Here is a 1,200-nt window from a genome sequence, read left to right on the forward strand (position 1 = left end):
ATGAGGTGGAGGAGTTTAAGGAGGAAGAGGAGGGAGGTGGGAGGAAGAGGAGGGAGGTGGGAGGAAGAGGAGGGAGGTGGGAGGAAGAGGAGGGAGGAAGAGGAGGGAGGTGGGAGGGGTCAGATGTAGAGCTAAAAATGGAGGGGGAGTGAGTTTAAGGAATATTTGGGAGTGAGAGGAGGTGGTAGAGCGGGAAAGGGAAAGGTAGATGGAGAGAGAGAGAAGGAAAGAGAAAGGGAGATAAGAGGGCGAAAGTGGGTTTATATGTAATATTGCTTTATAAATGCTATGTACATATTTTCCCCCGTTTCCGAACGTATAAATTTCTTCAGATTTGATGCTACTTTCTCTGGCATACCATTAGGAAACTAAACCCTCTATGTAAAATTAAGCTCTGACAACAAAGGCCAAATTTGCCCCCAGGGATAGTTGAACATTTTTGGTTAATAAATTGTTAAAAAGCTTTTTTGTTGTTACAGTGTTGTTGTTTTCTTTATTGCTAAAGTGGCCTTTTATTATGTGAGCTACAGATGACACTAAAAACCAAGAATTACTAATCTGTTAAAAACGCAATTTTCACTGTAAAATCTAAGCCCTGGGGATTATTTCCCATAAAACAACGATACATTAACGTATGGCTACACTTATAGGAGGCCTCTCTGCTGGGACCCTTATCTTTGGGCTGTGTTAACGCAGTTTGCATTACCCTGAATTTTTACCTTTCTAAAGTTGTTATTGTTCTCCAGGCCTTCCCTTCGGGTCCTTGGATCAGTGATATGGTAAATGCAAATTAGTTTTAATATATGGTTGCTTATCTTCCTTGCAGTTGATGAAACTTGTCTATCGATAGTTGAGTAACTATCGGTAACTGCAAAAGTGCACTAGGAAGAAATACCCAAACTTAATTATTGTTTGGTTTTAAATTGCTCTTTCAATTTGTCTTTTACCATCAGTAATGCGCAATTCTTCGGCATCACAGACTTGCATATTCTGGGAAACGACAGATGTTTTTATAATGTCCATTGTTTTATCATTTTACATGTTTATCATTTCCTTATGTTTTTGGTATGTTTTTTTTTATACATTGTTATGGACAAGAGTAATCAAGAACAAAGATGAAAACGTACAGAAAAAAAACACAGGGACCCAAGACGTACCTCCTTCATGTCCAGACGTCAAAAGGTAATTGTTTGCAGTTGA

Source organism: Penaeus monodon, chromosome 33, assembly GCF_015228065.2.
Source record: "Penaeus monodon isolate SGIC_2016 chromosome 33, NSTDA_Pmon_1, whole genome shotgun sequence".
NCBI lineage: Eukaryota > Metazoa > Arthropoda > Malacostraca > Decapoda > Penaeidae > Penaeus > Penaeus monodon.